The following is a 22124-nucleotide window of genomic DNA, read 5'->3' as shown; positions in this document are numbered from 1 at the left end:
TACACAGTGAACTCCTCTCATGCCCGGGTTTGTGCTTCAGCGACCACCAAAGCTGCATTCCGCTTGGGCAGCCGGTACCCATCAGTTGCCTCAGGAGTCCCACAGGCCAAAAAGGACTCCTTCTTCAGCTTGACGGCAAGCTGAAGAAGGAGTCCTCACCGTTGGTGTCCACCAACGGGTTCGGGGATTGCCGCTACGACAGGCACCGACCCCCTTACGGCCACAGCTACGGTCGGCCACCTCAGCAATGGAGGCGCGGAACATGGTCTACTCGGACTCGATGTCCCCCGCCTCCTCCGGAAAATGAGCAAAGTTCTGTCGGAGGTGGGAGTTGAAACGCCTTCTGACAGGGGATTCTGCCAGACGTTCCCAGCAGACCCTCACAATACGTTTGAGCCTGCCAGGTCGGACCGGCATCTTCCCCCACCATCGGAGCCAACTCATCACCAGGTGGTGATCAGTTGACAGCTCCGCCCCTCTCTTCACCCGAGTGTCCAAGAAGTGCGGCCTCAAATCCGATGACATTACCACAAAGTCGATCATCGAACTGCGACCTAGGGTGTCCTGGTGCCAAGTGCCCTTATGCTTGAACATGGTGTTCGTTATGGACAATCCGTGATGAGCACAGAAGTCCAATAACAGAACACCACTCGGGTTCTCATCGGGGTGGGCCTTCCTCCCAATCACGCCCTTCCAGGTCTCACTGTCATTGCCCACGTGAGCATTGAATTCCCCCAGCAGAACGATGGAGTCCCCAGCGGGAGCGCTCTCCAGCACCCACTCCAAGGACTCCAAAATGGGTGGGTACTCTGAACTGCAGACAGGACCCGTCCCCCCACCCGAAGGTGGAGGGAGGCTACCCTCTCGTCCACTGGGGTGAACCCCAACGTACAGGCGCCGAGCCGGGGGGCAGTATACCCACACCTGCTTGGCGCCTCTCACCGTGGGCAACTCCAGAGTGGAAGAGAGTCCAACCCCTCTCGAGAGGACTGGTACCAGAGCCCAAGCTGTGTGTGGAGGCGAGCCCGACTATAACTAGTTGGAACTTCTCGACCTCACACACTAGCTCGGGCTCCTTCCCTGCCAGAGAGGTGACATTCCACGTCCCTAGAGCCATCTTCTGTAGCCGGGGATCGGATCGGCAAGGTCCCTGCCTTCGGCCACCGCCCAGCTCACACTGCACCTGACCCCTATGCCCCCTCCCACAGGTGCTGAGCACATGGGAAGGGAGACCCACGTTACACTTTCGGGCTGTGCCCGGCCGGGCCCCATGGGTGCAGTCCCGGCCACCAGGCACTCGCCTTCGAGCCCCACCTCGAGGCCTGGCTGGGGGCCCCGGTGACCCGCATCCGGGCAAGGGAAAACTAGATCCATTAATAGCTTTCATCATAAGGGTCTTTTAGCCATGTTTTGTCTGGTCCCTCACCTAGGACCTGTTTGCCATGGGTGACCCTGCCAGGGGCATAAAGCCCCAGACAACTTAGCTCCTAGGATCATTGGGACACACAAACCCCTCCACCATGATAAGGTGACGGCTTCCAGGAGCGGCATTTCCAACATAATTTAAAAAATATTCTCTTTAAAAAAAAAGTTTTTTTTTTTTAAAAAGACCATAATTCAGAATGGGAGAATGTATCCCTTAGTGAATTAAATATAATAACTGAACATAAGGCACCAACTGATGCACTTAAATGTTCTTCAGGGCAAGAATGGGGAGAGCAGTGCACATTTGTCATACATACAGTACATTTATAAAAACCTCCATCATGCACTCATCACAGTACATCAAATATACAAAAATGGCACTTTTGTGGTCTTGGCATGCTTATTTGAGGAGGTTCTATTTTTCCATCCAGCTGAAATCAAACCAAGATAAAGTTCACACTTAGCAACACACAAAATAAAACACACACACACCAGCATCCTTGCTGTTTCTCGAATAGCCTGCCAATAGCAAAGTCCTGGACTGCCAAGTCTTTGCACTGCTGGAGGTTAAGGGTTCAGCTCCTGTCAAACATGCATTTTACCAATCACACACACAGAAACTCACTCACAAACAGTATAACCCAAGTGCCCAATCCAAAAAGGGTGAGGACCTCTTTCATATAATTAGACCACAGAAACAAATTGTGGCCATCTACTAAAATCGGACCAGTAGATTTCCATCTTTTCCTCCTCCCTTCACTCATTTACTTGTCACTGATCTTTCCATTGCACCTTCAATTCTACCGGATTTATGTAGTTATTTTGGAAAAGGTTTTACCTAGTCTCTCACCTCTCTATGGGAACATGGTGGTAGCAGAGATAATTAGATAGAGACAGGGCAAGGCAAACAAACTTTGTTTTTCTTTTCTTTTTTTTTTTTACAGAGTCATCGTCCTGAGTCTGCAGCTTGTCAAATGTAAAAAAAAAAAAAAAAGAACAGGGAAGATATGCTCCTGGGGGAGTAGTACATTATTGAAAACATGAAAGTCATGTCTTTCATTGTTTTTCCATCCCAGACTCTCTGACCAAGACCAAATCATTTTATTTGGCGTGTGGACAAGTGCCCATAGCAGCAATAATATTACTTCAAATAGGCTGACAGTATTTGATGTCTCCTAATTTTTTATTGCAAATCCACAATTCATGAATGTAGACAATTATCCAAATATATTACCCTAATTATTAGGGAAGTACTGTAGAAAAATTTATGCAAATAGCTTGGGTTTATTGTGAGGGGGAATGAACCATAACTCAGAACACACACTTGTTTTGCTCACCATCTCCAGAGGAGTCAGTGCTCCACAATGTTGACATGCCGATTCAAAGCTTCGAAGCTGCATGTGATCCACCTACGATGAATAGAGAAAGTGAGCACAAGTGAAATCCTAGAACACACTTTGCTTCCTCAGATGACAGATCTTGAACGCTAGGCTGAAGCAGTGAAGAATCCATACTTAAGTAAGAGTACAGTACCGCAAAGTAAGAAATAGTCCATTTAAATTGAATAGACTGCATTCAAGCCATACTTTCTGTAAATTGTTTCTTGGAACACATTTGAGCTGTGATAATTTGACTTGCAATACTTCGATATTCCTTCTATAATAGTAGCCGAGGATTCAAAGCTGGCAAAGATTTTACCTCCTTGGATTTGGTAATAGAATCATAGGACATAAAATAATCAGACAATTTAAGATGCACGATGTGACTGACCCTAATCTGGGGAAATAAATGATCCAGATTGTCAGTGGAAATGGTTAGACACAGACAGACAATTTCCCTTGAGGATGCAATACTGACAAGACACGCCAATCGCCCCATTCACACGACACGCATTAGGAATTAGAAGCACACCTATCTCCCCACAGCATGACTACACAACTTTTGTATTCACTTTTTTAATGAATGGTGAAGGGGACAGTGATATATCACCCATAGGAACTTTAAACGTCTACAATGTGGGTTTTTTTCACACCAGCCATAAAGAAAACATCATCTAAGTGATCAACCCAAAATGATCCTCGTTAGCGTAACACACAGGAAGTCTGCCAACCTGTTTGGTCACGTGACATTCTGCATATAGCGCATTAAGCAAATACAGTGGAATCTCCAACTCTCAACACAATCTGTTCCAGTCACACTGGAACATTCTCTTGACCTAAATGACGAATCATGAGGATGTATTTACTATTAGACGTTTACCACAAACCGTGAAGTCAAAACACTTGACCTATGCATTGATGGGTGCTGTGAACATTTGGTATAAAAGGTAACATGAAAAGTGAAATCCATTGACCTCCATGTTTATGTGTAACGTCAGGGCATATTTATTTTCTGTATTTTGATCAAATTCCAAACTGTATGACCTCTGGGGGTTTGAAATTGTGAGGTAGCACCGCAGTGGTAAAAGGAAAGGGAAGACAGAGATGTTAAATAAGCACTCTTGGACATCCCACAACTCCAGGAGCTGGTCCTCCATTTCTGGGGTCTTTGTGTTTCGGGTAGAACATTTTTGTTTTCATTTACGGCCGCTTCCTCGTTCTTGATTCAGGTCGCTTGTCGATTGGCTACATTCCATTTCAAGTTACAATTCACGGAGTTATTTCCCCACACACATGAAGATTTTTGGTTGTAAATCTTGAACCCATTTCATATTTAAGAATGTGGGCACCGACCTGTTTCGGATCCTATTATCGGTGCAAATTCACTCTTAACACACCTCAGACCACAGGATAGTATAAAATAATCTTAGGAAAGGTAAAATAATCTAGTGTTTGTAGTCATTGGTCAGAAAGGGGCAAAATTGAGCACAAAAGTGCCCGATTATCTTTATGTGTTTAGCTGGCTTTAGTTTTAGCGGAGGTATTCCTCAACATGGAGCCAGATAGTGAGAGAGAGAGAGCATGAGCAATTGGACTGGGTAGGCACAGGGCAAACAACCATGTCAAATATTTTACCAGCAGAGTTTCTTCCTGCCCATTTCCAATTTCTAAACCACTTCCAAATGTACTGATTCATCTGTCCATCTTTGCACACCTTTTTCCTTCACTCTCCCCTGCCATATACATTTAGCCTTAGTATTGTAAAGTCCTTGCTTTTTCATTTGAAGCTACACCAAATCCTCATAGGAGTTTTACTCTCTGACATCCACATCAATGGGCCTTCTGCTTGAAATACGCAATTTCATTTAAAACCTCAGCCTCGATCACCGTAATAGTTCATTTTGTTCACAACAATGTGGCAGCTATGTTCACACTGGGCTGACAAGGATTAATAATAGACCTTCGCATCACAAATCATGAAAAGGCTTCGCTTTGACCTTTCACTACATTAGAAACGGAGGGTTCATAATCATGATTAAAATGTGCGATTGTTTATTTGCTGTAATTATGGGGCACTGTCAAGAAACAGAACACTAACACACTGGCCTTTCACCTCGGCCATTTTGTGTGATGTGATATAAACTGTACATTAGACAATAAGACTTGAACACTTGATGATTGTCTTAGAATTGCAGCCAACAAGATTGTAGATCAATGTAGAATTACAATCACCGGGTGGGGACTACAAGAGATGAACAGTAAGAGCACATCTAATAAATTGATTGTAGAATACATCGAGGCTTGACCCACTTAATTATTAGAACTGTCTTTGACTGTCTCTTTCTGCGCCCGATCTTAGCGCCGCTAAAGCTAACCTTATCTCACAAATGGGCCCCATCCGGACACATAATCACCAGTTATATCAATGACGCCACACTGGACAAATACACAAAATGCTCACATCACATTAATGGAACTGGACTTGATCTTTTTTACTGCAGTCCATTTGCGGTGAAAGACACAACACATTAAAAAGAGTGAGCGAACCTCTGAAATGAAAGGCTCATGTTTGAGCAATCTGTCAAAGCAAGCAAAGGTTCAAAGTAGGGTCAGTCTACCGGGGGGATTTTCTCACTATCGCTTCTCAAATAACATGGAAGCAAAGAGGCAGAGTGGAGCAGGGTGAAGCTAGACTGCAGAGACATACAGACAATGTTGTAATATGCAGAGAGAGATGGGACCAGAGATGAAGAAGGCTCCAAATCTGGCGTTTTGAAAAGTTTGGGGGACAGACAAGAACAGGGTGCTGCTCTAGATTATGAAAGAAGTTATGAGCAGCCTTTAGAATGGTTCAAAAGATTGCAATCCACCAAATTGTTGGATACGATCAAGGGTGTGAATAATTGAAAAGAACAAAAGAAACATCCATCCATCCATTTTCTGAGCCGCTTCTCCTCACTAGGGCCGCGGGCGTGCTGGAGCCTATCCCAGCTATCATCGGGCAGGAGGCGGGGTACACCCTGAACTGGTTGCCAGCCAATCGCAGGGCACATACAAACAAATAACCATTCGCACTCACATTCACACCTACAGGCAATTTAGAGTCTCCAATTCATGCGTGTTTTTGGGATGTGGGAGGAAAACCCACACAGGCACAGGGAGAACATGCAAACTCCACACAGGCGGGGCCGGGGATTGAACCCGGGTCCTCAGAACTGTGAGGCTGACTCTCAAACCAGTCGGCCACTGTGCCGCACAAAAAAAAAAAGACTATTCAAAATTAAACAAACTGGATCAAATTTGGTCAACTGGTTTGGTTGAAAATGAGCACGTTGAGATGGATTGATCTTTTATCATGGAAATGAACAGCCATTTTTTTCATCTTGATTTGAAAAAACATTTTTATGGTGGGTTATGCTATGCCTCTCAAACATCTAAAGCCTGAATCACTGTTGTTTGGTATTTTACAATAAATTTGTACCCAACTTTCCCGTCAGAGGAAAACTGGAAGACCAGGAAACACCTTTTCCCAAATGAAGCTTTTGTGTACTAATAAACGACCCAAGCGCTAGAAGACTCAATTGGAAATGTTGTATCCACTTCAAGGTTGCCCCTTTTTTTTTTTTTTTGAAATCACCTTCATCTCTGTTCAGTAATTTAGCAGGTTACACTGTGTCACATAATTTACGTCACTGATGCAGCTATCCTCTTCCCGATAAACCATGCAGCGGAAACTCGAAACAGATGAGGGTTTACCTTCTCAAACTTTAGCTGATTGTGCTCAGCTGACCATAGATTTCTTTGTGTTACAACTTCAGCGAGACAGAGTGCCAGAGCAGACAGTGCGCCAGAACAGGTGACTGGAAGGTCAGTAGGCCACGATTAACATCAAGGAGATGTCTCGCTGTACAACGCCACCCCCATCTTTCTCCAATTTATCTTTCTTTCGCATCCTGTTACTCTTTAGCCATGGCGTCATCAGCAGGGCTCGTTTTCCTTCTTTTTTAGTTCCCCTCCTCCTGTTTCAAACACACACGGAAGCCAGTCAGTTCAGTCACCGACTGAAAATGACCGCAGGCATTGAGAAGCAAAAGCTTTGTGAGAGTATGTCGGTATGGGGTTGGGTTGAGGGAGACAGTGACAGACAAATATAGGGGAGAAAATGAGAACCAGAGACAGACAGAGTCGGGGGCCCGCCTCCTTCGCCCAGTAAACACACTGGGATTAAAAAAGTTGAAGCCAAAAAAAAAAAAAAAACTGCAGAAGCTACAGAAGCCATTCTCTCATCTGTCTGTTCTGTCAACTACAAGGTTGAAGTGAAATGCTGACAACTCCTGTTCAGAAAAGATGGCTCTCCTGGAAGCACTGCCTCAGAGCCAAATAGACAACTGACACTTTTGAAGGATGTATTTCAGAAAATTATTTTATCAATCAGCCACACCATTATGGGTAGGCATATGATACGGATGGTTACTTTGGACTAGAACGCTGGCAGAGACAGAAACTCGACACAAGTGTGCAAATCATTACGAAAAGGTTTGTTGACTCCACTTCTGACTGTCAGAGATTTTAAAATATAGAGTGCTTTGACCACATTTTCCATGATTTTTAAAGAAGTGTGCCAACCCAACAGGCACCGCTTACAGATTGCTTGGCAACCACCACTTGTTTAGTTACTGTTCAAGGATTTTTCTGAGGAAAATAATTCCATTTGAAATATTTATTTGCAAGAATATGACTTGCACTGTTGTCTGCTATGTATTACCACTTTGATTCATCCAGTAGCCATAGAATGCAAGGTGGGGCTTTTTAATTCCCATGTATAGCGAGGAATTGGCTCAGGTCAAATGGCCAACAAAGCATGTGTAATTCAATTTTGTGCACAGGAAAAGTCAGTGGTTTGAAACATGCCAGTGCAAGAAAAGTTACGGCTGGGAAAAGCGAGATGGAACGATTTCCTATTTCTGCTCTAACTCCAGATGCTTGACCAAGAACACCTGAATTTGAATGTTCCCCAGATCAGATGTTCTTATAATTAATATCAGAATCCGCTTATTTTTCATGTGGCTTTAGCATGTGTCAATTGTTCCCTTTCTTTCAAATTTGGCAGAGAGGACACAAGACGGCTGACAAGTTACAGTGAAGTACTTCATGGTCCTTCATTGGCCCCAATTAAGTTGTTTGTAACATGGGGTGAACTCAGATGGACTGAAGTTAGGTGGTCTCTACTTGCTACAGAAATGCTTGGAGGAAAATGGTGACAAAGAACATACGATTTAGTCAGGATACATTTTGTCATTGGGTGAAGGTAAATCATTGTCATCCGAAAAAGATATTAAAAGATATAATCCAGAAACATAGGAAGTAAAATGCCCTACATTTTTTTATTATTTGGACAAGAGCAATGGAATTCCAATTAATGTCAAATGGCTTACTCTGGATATATAAAGTCTACACACCCCTGTTCAAATGCAAGCTTTTTGTTGCGATGCTAAAAAAAAAAAAAAAAACAAGACAAATGTTTTCCAAACCTTTTCTATCATTAATTGGAACTATAACCTGTACAACTCGATTGAAAATTGGGATGAGGCTGTGTTCAGAATTAACCAATCGCATTCAAACATGTTAAATGCGACTAAGCACAAACCTGCCACCAATAAAACTGCATCTGATGAACCCCAAATGAAGTGCAACTGTTCTATGCTTTTCCTGACATTTTGGTAGTCCCATCTTGCAAAAGTCGTGGTCTGCAGAGAGCCTCCACAACATCAGAGTAATTCATTGTTCACAGGTATTGGGCAAAAAAAATGGTACAGAAAAATTAGCAAGGCATTAAATCAACTATGGAACACAGTGAATGGAAAACTGCAAGTCCCTCCAAAATTGAAGACCAAACAAGAACTGTTCAGGGAGGCTGCCAAGAGGCTGACAAAAACATTGAAGGAGCTGCAGGAATTTGTGGCTAGTACTGGCTGTTTAGTGGAACAAACTCCTGTGGTCTTCCTATCTCTTTGCTATCAGGTCGCCTGGCAAGACAGAAGGCTTATCCCCCAAAGAAAAACATCCAAGCCAGGCTACATTTTGCAAAAAACACACTTGAGATCTCCCAAACGCATGTGGCCAACTCTGCTATGGTCACTGAAACTACAGTAAAGTTAGTTAAACTCATGTTTGGCACAAACACAACACTGCTCATCACAAAACAAAGCCAGACCTTGAGTGAAGAATGGTGGAGGCAGCATCATGCTTTGGGGCTGTTTTTATTCAAGTGAAACTAAGATCTTGGTCAAGGTGGAGCAAATTATGAACAGTTCCAAATACCACTTAGTGTTAGCACAAAAGCTTCAGGATTGATCTGAACATGATTTGGGATTAATCGGAGGTAAATGGTCGCAGGAGTCCGCTGACTCCCAATTAACGAGAGTTTGAATGTGATTGGTTAATTCCGACCACAGCCAAATCCCCAGTTAAAAGAGGGTGTGCACAGTTTTGCAACCACATTATCTCAATTGTAATTTTTTACTTCACCTCTCGAAAATAACAATTTTTTGTAAAGAGTTGTGCTGCTAATTGGTCACATTAAAGGTGGAAAACATTTCAAAACGATTTATCTTGGTCACATTTTTCAATATGACAAAAACTTGACATTTGAAAAGGGGTGTGTCGACTATTTGTGCCCACTGTACTTGTGAAGCTCGAGAAGATCAATGTAACCCAACTCTCAACTGTAATTCGTTGTGTTTTTAAATGTCACTTTGACTTCTCTCCTCGTTCCATTGATGGATGCCAGTGGAATACATTGTTACGATCTACCATCATGAATTCTTTTTAATATATCTTTTCTGACATTTCTAAACAAGAACAACTTATTCCACCTTTCTAGAACTCCAAAACAGACTCTCCTGCTGCAATAGTGCTGCTCCACCTCTGCACAGTTGATACAGACTGGTGCACGATAGCCTTTCTGAAAGAACCAAATCTATTACTGACTGTGGAATGAAAGCGTCACAGCTGTACCAGATGGCTGAACCGACAACATGCAGGCCTGAGTGTGTTGCTTAGTATAGCAGCAAGAGGGAGCAGCAGTACAGAGCACACAAGCTACATTTTTGATTGCAATGATGTCATTCTTCCAGTCAGTGGGGAAAAAAAACAAAACATAAATAAATAAAACTAACAAAAACGGGTGTTGGAGCAAATAGTGACTGAAAGTGAGTCCTGCTCATGTTATGGATGTTCTACATTTCCTTGATTCCAATTAGAATAAAGATGTAGAAACTGGCAAATCTGCTAATTTTGTGTTTATTTGCCATTAAAAAATGATTAATTCTTACTTGATGAAATACATATTTAGTTCTGAAAATGTATTGTTTAATTACATTTGTTGTAGTTTGTCACCTGAAAATGAAATTCATTTGAACATATGACTCAAAATCTTACATATATATAAAACGCTCCTGCGTTTTCCCCTGGTAAAACACAAATGCACCACTCTGTCCGCACAAACCCAGACACTGACGTCAGGAAAGAACAGAAAGTGAGCAAGGATGTCTCTGATGAGATTCGAAAACTGTTATTTTCACTGGGATTTGTTGTGTGATGTTTCCCCAACAGGCTGCTGAGTGCTGCAGAAAGAGGATAGTCACGCTAGAGCTGCTTTGTATGAATAACATTTCACGTGCAATAATCTGTGGTTTTCTTGTCACAAAAACTGCACACAAGCACAGATGGGGGAATGGCTTCAACCTTTGCCGCAATCACACAGCTGTCTGTTCCTCTCTCCCATACATATACAGTATACTATAATACGTACGTGCCAGTTTTGAAGTTAGGTATTGACGACTAAGCGACAGATTTAGACAAGGGAGCAAATTAAACAACATACATCACAGAAGGTTCGTAGAAAATTATATAATGCTATGAATAAACCAGCTTTGACTCATAGCAGCAGCCTAAATTACTGACTGTGGAGCCCGATATTTTTGGATACAGTAGGAACGGGAACATTTGAAACTCGGTTCGTAACATTGTCAGATTTCCTTCACAAAAAGAAACTTTTTTCTCATTGGGTGATCGTTAACATCAGCGAATCCTAATTGTCAAGTAAATAATGGGAAACAATTATATAACTAGATCACCCATAGAAATATGACAATGTGTCAAAAGTGTTTTGCCAACCCATCTGAATGACTCATATCACTTTTGAACAGTAACTAACTGGTTAATCAGGTAGGCTTTGACAATGTGTGATAGCCTTTGGGAGCAGTGGTTGTGTCACAACACGTGTGCGTCTATATTTGTTCGCGTGCAGAAGTGATTTGCCTCTACTCCAATTAACAGTCAAAGCTGGAAAAAGGTCATTACAAAGCTGCGTAGGAGAAGTAAATTCACGGCAAATTCAGTGACTCAAAATGATACACGAACACACACCCTCGACTGTTGAAAATGTCGACATTGTGACAATTTTATATTTGCTTGGATTATAAACTGGAAAGTCTTCAAGGACAAATGGTGATGGATGTAGTCAATGTCATTGGCGATAGAAAAAAACTAACCAGATTAACCAAGAAAATACAGCTACAATTTTGTAAATAACAAATAAAATCTATATAAGTCCATGTCTAAAGAGCATTATAAAGCCCTATGATTACACTTATTACAGTATTATGGGCTGTATAATCACAATAATAAGCACTCTTGATTTCTTCTAAGACTTGCTATATTAAGGATAGAACAAGTGTCATTATAATGAATTTATAACTATGGGACAAAGTTATTGGAACACCGACCCTTACAGGAAAAGAGACAAAGAAAATATTGAGTTGGTCCTCCAGTATGACAGCGTGTGCTTTTCTGGGAAGATTTTCTACAAGATGTTAGAATTTGTCTGCAGGATTTGTGAGCATTTGTGAGGTCAGAGGTCAAGGTGCTGTATGGGTCATTCATGTTCTTTCACACTAGACTCATCCAACTATGCCTTTAAGCTTGGAATTTAAAAAAAAGACCATCTCCAAATTTTTCCCATGAAGTTAGAAGCCTAAAATTGTCGACATTCTCAAGAATTAAGGTTAATGGGGAACAAAGGATGCAACCAATCATCTGATTACCTGATTAAGAGGCATTTTCCAAAACGTGTACCGTAATTTCTCATTTATAATGCACATTTTCCCCCCCAAAAATTGTCAAAAGTCAATAGTGCGCATTATACATAGGTATAGGGACAAATGGGGGGGGGGGGGGGGGGGGGGGAACGTTCACATTTTCTAAATGTATGCCGCCATCTAGAGGTGATGAAAAAGCTGTACCATTTCATTCCAATGCCACCGCCACCTAGAGGTTATGAGAAAGGTGTACACTTTCATTCCAATACGACAGGGGTACGTATGACTGCATATATGTACAATTGTGCTTATAAATTTACATACCCTGGCAGAATTTGTGAAATGTTTTGTGAAACTATGTCTGATGACTGAACAACAACCATCATTAATTTCTTTATGGTTATGTTTTTTTTCATCATAATGCTTTTCTTAAATGCTTGAATCCCATTAAAATAAAATTAAGTGTCTTGCCTGGCCCTTCATGTTTTCTTTAAAGAATTTTACCCATCTTACAAATTATGCCTTGGTAATCAAACATATGAGCGCAACTGTGTGTTTTCTCATTTACTAAATAAAAGTAGGGCCATGAATTTCAAAATAAGTGCAAGTAAATAAAAAAAATATTACGTGTTCAAATAAAGTGATTAGTGTTTTGTTCATATGGGTGGAAGCAAAATTATGCATTGTAAAAATACATTATACATAGGTAGAAGGGTTTTCCAGAATTTTGAGGTCAAGTTTGGGGTGCGTATTGTACATGGGTCCACATTATACGTGAGAAGTTACGGTATTTGCATTGCCTCATCATTGAGTTACATGCAATCAAAAATATAAACATCAAATATGTTAAGACATACTGTAACTATAATTACTAACATGGAAGTCTGACAAAATCCAGTGCTCATTTACTTTCTAACCAAGTAGACTTGTATGATGTGACGTTCTTACAGATCACCAAAACATCAGCTGAGACATGTCACGACGACCGCTCCCCCAAACCCCGCCACCCACCTCTCACACACAAACACACGCAACCACACAAACACATACAACAACTCCTACTCCCATTGGCTTCTACACCTTGTCAAAAAGGTACTTGTTGAACAAGTTGTTCGTCAACGTCGTATCGGGTCATCCAGATGTGCGAACAGACAGTTTTGGGACTGGAAAAGGAGGCAGAGAAACCAGGTCAACTGGTGGCCACGTGTGTCTGCAGGCGTCTACGGATCAAAAAACAAAAGGCCAACTGAACATTTGCACACGTCCAGACTTGTCTGAAATGATGCAGAAATTTTATTTGTGTCTTATCCTTAAAGCACCTGTATAAATGGACATTATAAGATAATCACTTTAACATCCAAAGTCCTTAAACATTTAAAGCAGCATACTTGTGAGCATTGAAGCCGTGTCTCTCAGAATGTTTCTCATAAATCACATTAAAGTCTACACATATGGAGCCTTTTAATACGAACAGGTGGTGGGGCAGTCAACACTGACAAGTGTGATACCAGCACATGGACACACAGTCTTGTTTAGCGCTGCTCTTGTTTCATTTATGGCAATAAATCAACTATTAAATCAGACGTTCAACCTCATGTTGCTGCATGGAAGTAATGAAGGAAAATGAAAAAGCAGCTGCCTCATCATTTAGAGTTCTGTCATCACAAATGATGAAACAACATTTAAGGCAAGGTGCCAGATTATGTTAGCATAACAGACAGAAGTTCCTCACAGAAGCCCCCCCTCATAGCTATTTAAGCTTCTAAGCTTCCCCACTTCCATTCAACCAGAATAATATTTGTGTCATAGGTCACTGGTACTGGATGCGAGGCCCTGGTTCACAGTTTCAGTTCTAGTTCAACCCGAGCGGATTAATGATCAAGTATCTCAAGTTCTTCCACATGAAACTCATCCAAGATTACCTATAAGGACTTGGATTTGTGCACCTCCTTCTCAAAACTGTTCCCACGAGATCCCCAAATGTTTTAGTTAAATTAAGAATTTTAAGACTCAACTGCTCAGTCGCAGCTTAACTTTAGCTGATGTGGCTGTAAAATCTCCATATGGGACACAATGCGATAAAGACTGCAAATTATGTCTGTTTCACGTCCAGGAGTTTTTTGGGGTTTTTTTTTTGGCTGCTGTTTTCTTCCCAGTCGAAAATGTTGAAGCAGTCTGACGATCCAAAGCCGAACCATTTCCAAATAAGTCACCAGGCTGAATGAGTCGTATCACTCAGTGCAAAAGGGGACGTAATATTCCTTACTATGAAACAACAGGAACCTGTTATTTCTCCCAGCTGACCTAGCCCAATCCCGAATTAACTGAAAGACTTTTTAAATGTTAAATATATACAAAATTGCACTGCAGGTAGACAGAAAAAGACAACTCTTTTTCATGCCTGCATGGTGTATGAAGGGACTATTATCTTGTATCACATCCAACTATTTCTTTGTCTCTTACTTTCTTCCTTTCGGTCTCCTTTTCATTTGAATATCATTAAAATCAATACAAATCATAGTTAATGCATAAAAATGAATACATATACATGTGCAAAATTTTAAAATAACAAGCTTGCCATGAATGAATATTTCAACATAGTTATTTCCTTGTTATTTATGCCACTCTGAGGCTGCCGCCGCCGCAGGAATGACAACCCTTGTCGGGATTCTGTCGCATCAAGCCAGCAGATTTGAATGCTAAACCCATTAGCCGAGCATCACTCACAGTCAGAGCTGGCGATGATAAATAACCCGACCAGAGGAATCTGATTAGGCGAGATGGAGGCAACAGATCTGAGGGAATGAGTAACAGCAATGTTGCTGTTATCAGGACTCAGTCAGATTGGAAATCGCATAGCGAGACAACATGAATCTGCAATGAGTTGTGGCGGCTTGTTTCCCAAAACGTGATTTGGGTCCCAAAATTGGATATGAGGTTTCTCACTGGTGGGTTGCAATTAAATGAAAGCGGAATTTTTGCACACATGTATGTTTAATACCACTGATGTACACAACACGCAGGCTGTTTGAAGGTGGATTCCAAGTGGAAGAATATGGCAACTTTTTGGAATGTTGCCTGAAAGTCATCTTTAAATTAAATACACTGCTCAGTCCAATACAAGGTCACCTGAATGTAAATTTCAAATGAAATGTTATTCATAACTGAATCTGGATTTTCTAAAAAGCCTTCTGTCTTTTCCGCTGACTCTCTTTTTAATGTTTGTAAAGGATGAATTGTTGTTAGGGTGGAACCTACTTCGCTCTTTGTGGTTTCCTCTGTGGTATTTACTCTTGCTGACCACTGCCTTACGTCTTTTAACTCCCCATATTTCCCAATTGCCACCAGGGGGTACAGGTTACCAAAAAAAAAAAAAAAACCTGCCTTTGAGGCTATGTTATATTTCCTCCTAATATATTTTCAAGTGCAAGTTCAGGCGTGGTAAACCCAAAGAAGGACTGAATACACAAGCATTCTTTTCACTCCAGCTCAGACCAAAGACATTCACTTTGACATTTTTTTTTTCATGTCTTGTGAGTAATTTGAGGAGGAATTCATGCAAGAAAAAAAACAACAGAACCAAAACCAGCCAAAAATGTCTTAAACCAACAAAGTGAATGACATGTCACATTGAGCGCAGTCAGTTTAGCTGTTCAGTTTTTTTTTGCCATCATTTCATAGTTTTAAGAAGCATTTTAATCATCTTAACCATTATACAGGTGTAAAAAGGCCTTTACTGCTGTAAATAATACAACATAATAAGAACATGTGTTCAACCCAATACATAATCATTAAAAATAATAATAATAATAAATTGTGTACTCAATGTTTTTTTTCTGATGAATGAAGGACACGGTTCTAAACATGCATGGAGAAGATTACTTAAGGCAAGTCATCTCACATAAAAGCTAAACTGGGTGCCAGTGGTTGCCATAGTAATGAGGTGGGTGGTGGGTTTTCACATTTCACTTGGCTTGACACCTGGGGCCTGCGCGCACCCCTCTGTTGTCACGCCGCGGAGGGGTGGAGGTCACCCCCTCCCCTTTGGGCCCCGCCTTGCTCTCCCCCCTCTTGGCGCTCTCGCCCGTCCTTGCTCACGACGGGCTCGCTTTGGCGGGCTGTGACCGGTTTTGGGTGGTTGCTGGCTCCTGCGTTGGGCCCTGTTGGTGGGTGGGGCCCCCATGCTCTCCAGGTATGGTGGGGTGGTGGCAGCGGCGGGCTCGCTGGGTAGGGGGAGGGGTGGTTGGGGGGTGGGTGGTTAGCCGTGGTCCGGTACCCGTGCCCGTCGGGCGGGGCGCTTCGGTCAGGCTTGAGACCTCCCTGGGGGGTCGGTGGCGTCCCCTTGGATGGATCCTCTGCTAGACGGGCTCACTGACTCGCTAGACCCTTCCTCAATGTGACGGCTCAACAACTCCTTACACCACTTGACTAACATGCATGTGATATGGTGTTCATTCACTCATAAGTTTGAAAGAAATGCTTTAATTACTTGTGCTGGGATCACTAACAACAACACGGGTTATACTAACATATCAACTCACAGGTTCTTACAGGTGTTGAGACACTAAAAAACAATCCCACCGCACCACTCGTCAATAGTACTGCCTTGCTCATTTTCCCACATCCTGTCCTTCCTTTGTCTGTCCTCTCTTGTTATCTTGCTTAGTTATTGCATGTCTTCACCGGGTGCCCCCCGCAACCTACAAATGACTGTTGCAATGTTACTGGTGTTCAAATATCTAGATTGTCTCACTTGTTCTGCTGTGGTTTTCACCCCTAGTCCCCTTGCCCACTCTATCTCTCTGTCTGTCCCCTAAAACCCTTTTCTGTCCAGCTGCATTTTCAATAAACATCAGAATAATATTTCTTTTTTTTTTTTTTTTAAATAAGCCGAGGTAGTATTTCAAACTCCCCTGTTGCACAGCACAAAGGCAAGCCCATTCTGCAAGGCCAAGCAGCTGAACAGGACAGGTTTATTTAAAAATAAAAATTTAAAAAAGCTAAACTGGGGAGGCAGTAACTCAGACAATAAGGATATGGGCTTTGCGACCAGAGAGTCTCTCTCTCTCTCTCTCTCTCTCTCTCTCTCTCTCGCTATATATATCGAGAGAGAGAGAGAGAGAGAGAGAGAGAGAGCGAGAGAGAGAGTGAGAGTGAGAGTGAGAGAGAGAGGCAAGGCCACATTCCCAATTTTTGATTGTGGCTAGTAGTGTCGTAAGTAGAGGTTGAACCGACGAGTAGACTAGCTGACAATGAGGGTTATCACTTCAGGGCAATTTAATCACCATTGCTGTATTTGAGCAACAAAACGGACGACTCGCTGAAATCAATAGCTCGAGGGTTTACGAAGCAAACCAGCATTTCTGGTTCTATGGTCGTAACTGAATTTTTCCTCTCACTGGTAACCTGGTGGCACGGTGGGGGCTGGTTAGAGCGTTCTGAGGTCCGGGGGTTTCAATCCCCGGCCCTGCCTGTGTGGAGTTTGCATGTTCTCCCCGTGCTTGCGTGGGTTTTCTCCGGGCACTCCGGTTTCCTCCCACATCCCAAAAACATGCATGGTAGGTTACTTAACAACTCTAAATTGCCCGTGAATGTGAGTGTGAATGATTGTTTGTTTGTATGTGCCCTGCGATTGGCTGGCAACCAGTTGAGGGTGTACCTCGCCTCCTGCCCGATGATAGCTCCACCACGCCCGCGACCCAGCAAGGTCAAATCTAAACATTTGACTTCTTCATATTCCATGAGGTCAACTTGATTTTAGTGACATGCTCTACAGCTATGTCGAGATTACACCCATGACTAAGGTGACTGTCTGCAGATGAGTATGTTGTAATTGTTACACTTCCCTAATTGTATTTCAGGTAATAATGGGTGTAATGAATGGCCAGTGGCTCCAAATGTTAATTATCCACTGATATGTGAACATTACCATGACGCAAACATTGCATCTTTTCAATAAATAAATAAATGCCAGGGCATGGGTAGAAGCAACTGAGGATTTGAGCACATATCACACTTGACAGCCAATCATCATTAGAAAGTGTTTCTCCCACAGCAAAGGACACGCAAACACAGCACAACATTTAACGATGAGTCCTGGTTAATTATTAAGAGCAAATTCAATTTTAGCAACACTAGTTCAGTGACAAGCATGTCTATACCTCCTGCACGGAGACACTAACACATCTTATAAGCCTTCCCTGTGAGAAAACAAACACACGTGCGCCATCGATTGACCTTTCCCACCGAGTGTTATTAATAATTGCAGGTCGCATTAGGAAAGGTTAACGAGCAGTAGTATCACAAATGCTCACGTGGAATACAAACAAGAGTGGTAAAGAGAGGGTCACGTGATATGTTTTATTTTTATTTGTATCTATTGTTATCAATATTTTACTCATACCCTAACAAATATTAGCTATTAGCTAACAAAACAAAATGATCACATGAATAAACCCGCAGCAAAAAGCAGGCTCAGCAAGTAAAATGCCATCATTTTTTTTCACAGCAAGCAAACAAGTTATTAAAAATGCCACATTAGACACACATGTACAGTTTAAAGTGGGCTTACGTTTGATCACCATAGTCAGAGAACTATTAATTTCCAAACAATAGTACAGTGCGTTTATCAAAATGCTTGTGCTTTGGTGTACAACTGCATCGCATCATTCTAATACCATCATTGGCTTTACTTTAATAAGCACCTGCACTAGTATTATTTGTACATACCTAAAGTGCATGTTTATTTTACATTCAGCTTTCTTTAAATTGACAGACAAAATATTTCCAAAGACTTCTGAGTTCATTTTGACATCATGTGTAATTAGAAATTATTTCTGAGCCTGTCACAGAAGAAGACATTCGCACAAGTTTTATAAAGGTAGTCGTGTTTGGCTTAGAATGGGAATGAAATAATGATTTTAGGTCAGCTCACCCTATACTAAATGTTTTAATTGTATGGTTTTTAAGTCCATATCTGGTAGAATACTTTTTAAGTAGGCCTTTAACATATTCATACAGTAATTAATCCACATAAACATTTCATTTAGTTACCTGTCTGGCTGGCTCAGTGGTTGCATGTGTAATTAACTATAACCACAGCATGGGCCTTCTGGAACATTACAGTACAGAGGGAGTCTTTCCTAAAATATTCAAATCAATTACCTAATTGCACACCCTCCTGAATGTTGTAAGGATTATCCCGGCATTCAGTTAACATTTTGCAAAATTAGCGAAAGATCAATGAACTTCTATATTGTTTATCATAAGGTTTCAATGCAGGTCTAAAATTTTTGGCATTGTATAAAACTGCTTAAAAAGTAAGTATAATAATTGGTCGGCATGAATTGGAATCTCTTTGTGTCTCTCTCCCACACACACACACACAGACACACAGTATGTGGGTCAGTTTTACGACGGTGTCAGTGTCTGGACTCAGCAGCAACATATTTGCATCAGTCATCCTAACTAGACCGTGAAGAGAGACGGATTTCCCTGCTCAGCTGTGCTAGTGAGTCAGAGAAAAGTACCCTCATAAAAGCTTGCTGGACTGAAGCGAGGCATGAGGATAACTCGGATCGAAGTAATGAGCTAAACCTCAGGCCGTTAGCTTTTGGCAATGCAGAGTTATTGTAAGTGGAAAGCAATGTGTCACGGGGCACTTGGACGATCAAGCATACAAGTCATAAAAATTTAAATTAAATCTTATTCACAAGAACAATCTGGTGGACTAATTGAACCTGCATTTCCTCAGATTCTGTATACAAAGTAAAGCTTAGTAATTAAAAGGAAAATGACCTAATTTGGTTAGGCTTACTATTGGGCTCACAATTAGCAAATTTGCATTAATCACTTCAACACATTGTATAACTTAATTACCTCCTTATTTAAATACTTGATCTAAATCACAACGGATTATCGTGTTTCATGGGATATAGTATTTTCATAGCAACGTGTCTCCCAAATGCAAGCAACACCTTGAATTTAATTATCTCAGAGGCATGGACAAGCATAGCCTAGTGGTTTGTAAAGCTTTTACAAAGCCACAAGAATTTTTTTTCATATTAAAACAATCCTGCTGTAGAGTACTAGCAAAAAAAAACAAAAAAGAAATATCAGAATCAGAATGATCTTTATTTGCCAAATATGTCAAAAACACACGAGGAATTTGTCTCCAGTAGTTGAAGGCGCTCTAGTACGATAACCGACAGTCAAGTGACAGAGAACAATTTTGAGACATAAAAACATAAAAAACACAGTCACTGAGCAATAAAAGGTGACCAGTAAGGTGGTAATGCCGGTACTTTTATGGTATTTTTAAATTATTTTTTTATCTTTTGACAATTGTGCAAAATGATGCAGAGTCCCCTAGCAATTAAAGCAGTTTTAAATGACTAATAGAACAATAGTCTGGTTCAATGACCATTGTGCAAAGACTTCAAGAAATTTATGCAGTTTAAAGTGACTAGTAGTGCGATAATCTGGGACAATGTTAATTGTGCAAATGGTGCAGATGCTTCTCAAGCACATGAGTGGCCAGTATAGGTCAACAACAGATATGCAAATAGTGCAGAGTGGCGAGACTACTACAGAGAGTGCACGAGTAATGTATAATTGGCCCGACAGAAATGTGACAACGATTTCAAGAAAAAAATTGACAGCATGTTAAAATAGAATTGTAAGTTAACTGTTTAAGAAGTTAATGGCAAGAGGGAAGAAGCTGTTGGAATGTCTGCTGGTTTTAGTTTGCATTGATCGATAGTGCTTACCGGAGGGAAGAAGCTGGAAGAGGTGGTGACCAGGATGTGAAGGGTCCAAGGGGATTTTGCATGCTCTTGTCTTAGTTCTGGCAGCGTGCAAGTCCTCAAGGGTGGGTAGGGGGTTACTGACAATCTTTTCAGCAGTTTTGATTGTCCGTTGCAGTTGGAGTTTGTCCTTTTTTGTCCCAGCACCAAACCAGACTGTGATGGAAGAACACAGGACTGATTCGATGACCGCTGTGTAGATCAGCCTCAAAACCTCCTGTGGCAGGCCATGCCTCCTCAGTAGCCGCATGAAGTACATCCTCTGCTGGGCCTTTTTGAGGATGGAGTTGATGTTGATCGCTCACTTCAGGTCCTGTGAGACTGTAATTCCCAGGAACTTGAAGGTCTCGACGGTTGACAAAAGGCAGCGTGAGGGGCAGCTGTGGCGAAGGATGCCTCCTGAAGTCCACGATCATCTCTAGAGTCTTGAGCATGTTCAGCTCCAGGTTGTGTCGGCCGCACCACAGCTCCAGCCGCTCCACTTCCTCTCGATATGCAGACTCGTCACAGTCTTTGATGAGGCGGATGACTGCGGTGTCGTCTGCAAACTTCAGGAGTTTGACAGCCAGGTGTGTTGAGGTGCAGTCGTTTGTGTAGAGAGAGAAGAACAGCGGAGCGAGGACACAACTTTGGGGTGCCCCGGTGCTGATGCTGCGTGTGGATGAGGTGGCCTCCCCCAGCCTCACCTGCTGTGTCCTGCTCGTCAGGAAGCTGTAAATCCACTAGCAGATGGCAGGTGAGACGCTGAGCTGGAGAAGCCTGGAGGAGACGAGTTCGGGGATGATGGTGTTGAATGCAGAAGTCCAGGAACAGGATCCTCACGTAGGTCCCCGCGCTGTCGAGGTGTTCTAGGATGAAGTGCTGTCCCGTGTTGACTGTGTCATCCGCAGACCTGTTTACTCTGTAGGCAAACCGCAGGGGGTCCAGCAGGGACCTGTGACCCTCTTGAGGTGGTCCAGCACGAGTCGTTCAAAGGAGTTCATGACCACAAATGTCAGGGCGACAGGCCTGTAGTCATTTAGACCCGAGATTGCAGGTTTCTTGGGAACTGGGATGATGGTGGAGCATTTGAAACAGGATGGTACTACGCACGGTTCCAGAGATCTATTGAAGATTTGTGTGTGAAGTTGCTTAAGTTGTTGTTGTTATTGAACGTGCGAAATGACTTTGTCGGTACACACACCCTAATGGCTAATATGCCTAATATAGCGTATACAATGACCCGTCTCTCCATTTGTTTATCTCCAGCTCGGCGTGAGCTGTTTCCTTGTCAAATATGTATTGCTGATGTCAGTTCCACACCTTGCATTACGTTGCAATCCTATTGTCTTAAAGAGAACATGTTATGAAAAGTGCTTTAAAAAAAAAAAACAAGTACACAAACAATTACAGTGCAGCTTTTGTGAGCTGCCTAT

At 42.1% G+C, this 22124-nt stretch overlaps 1 long non-coding RNA gene across 1 annotated transcript in view; it reads right to left on the bottom strand.

The window, feature by feature from the left end:
* Positions 1-1867: 1867 nt before the first annotated feature.
* Positions 1868-22124, bottom strand: part of LOC133479956 (uncharacterized) — a 39442-nt gene continuing 19185 nt past the window's right edge. The window contains exons 3-6 of the long non-coding RNA XR_009789125.1: positions 12986-13125; positions 6561-6823; positions 2763-2834; positions 1868-2007 (exon numbers count right to left, since the gene is read on the bottom strand). This is a non-coding gene — a long non-coding RNA (uncharacterized LOC133479956). The remainder of the gene's footprint in view (positions 2008-2762; positions 2835-6560; positions 6824-12985; positions 13126-22124) is intronic.

The sequence above is a fragment of the Phyllopteryx taeniolatus genome, chromosome 6 (assembly GCF_024500385.1).
Source record: "Phyllopteryx taeniolatus isolate TA_2022b chromosome 6, UOR_Ptae_1.2, whole genome shotgun sequence".
NCBI lineage: Eukaryota > Metazoa > Chordata > Actinopteri > Syngnathiformes > Syngnathidae > Phyllopteryx > Phyllopteryx taeniolatus.
The sequence above is the reverse complement of the archived record's forward strand: the minus strand, read 5'-3'. Positions and strand labels throughout refer to the sequence as shown.